Consider the following 1,340-nt stretch of genomic DNA (forward strand, 5'->3'; position numbering starts at 1 on the left):
TATCTATTCTTTCGGACGTGTCCGAAAGAACAGATACCATCTCCATGTATAGTTAAGGCTAACCGGCCATTGACCTTCTTCTTCTGTGCGGATGCACAGGCATTGCCCGAACTCTTACGGGACTCGGTCAGATTGTCTGCCGCGAGTAATGAGTGTAGTGGGCAGGGGCACTACGAATGCTGTCTGTGGACATTAAGTTGGGAATGTGGGTCTCACAGGGAGCTTGCGAGAGATAAATCCCAGCAGTTGCACTGTCCTCTGTGCCCTCGGTGGCTCAGATGGATAGAGCGTCTGCAATGTAAGAAGGAGATCCCGGGTTCGAGTCCCAGTCGGGGCACACTTTTTCAACTGTCCCCGTTGGTGTATATCAGCTCCTGTCGACAGCGTAGGGTCTAGATTTAATTATCATTTCGAGGTAGCAAAGGTTTGTTGCATTCGGTCGTTCCAAGCAAGCCACTCACAACTGCAGATCTAGAGGTGGCTGCAAGCACATTGCTGCTTTTTTCGACATATTTACGACATATGTGAAGATCTTTCCACTGAAAACAGCAATGTGTCCACCTATACTGAAAAGACAAATTCGACGACTTTTTTCTGTGCGTCAGAAAACCTTGCGCAGTTTTATCTGATAACGCAACTAATTTCACATGCTTTTCTTGGTGAAATGCAATAAATCAAGCAGATATCCGACAGATATTAACTTCCCGGTAGCATCTCGAGGGAAATTCAGTTGTACAGTTATTCAGAGAACTCAACGGAATCATATGAACCTACTGTCATGCAAAACAGATGGCATAGATTGATTATCTTGAGATTATAAATAATCTTCCATATACGATGACACATTACACACCCTGTGAACTGATGTATAAAAGGGGGGATTCTATCTAACTGTAAAAGTTCCAATAGAAACCAATGAGTGGGAATAGAACGTTAGAATGGCTCTGGTTAACTTAGCCAAAACGAAAAGACTCGTGCATGAATGTAAGACACTGAGAATGGTTAGTATACGTGTGCTACTGAGGAGACATCCCAGATCGTCACTGCTAAGCGAGTGGAATAAAAAGTGGCAACTTTTATATGTATGACCTTTCACAAAACTCAGGATAGAACATCCGAGTGCATATTTATTGGCATACCCCGGAACCAGACATATTAAAGGTTTGCATCCTGATCTGGACCTAAAGGAATTCTACGCCTGATAAGTGGAACGTCCAAATAGGGCTTAATTGTGTGTATACATTATTTATGTAAATGCTTCTTAGTTGTAAGTCATGAATTTTTTTCCAGAGAACTTCAAGAGATAATTCTTATTAATTTGTGTATTAATATTTTCTTCA

The sequence above is a fragment of the Schistocerca piceifrons genome, chromosome 1, assembly GCF_021461385.2.
Source record: "Schistocerca piceifrons isolate TAMUIC-IGC-003096 chromosome 1, iqSchPice1.1, whole genome shotgun sequence".
Taxonomy (NCBI): Eukaryota; Metazoa; Arthropoda; class Insecta; order Orthoptera; family Acrididae; genus Schistocerca; species Schistocerca piceifrons.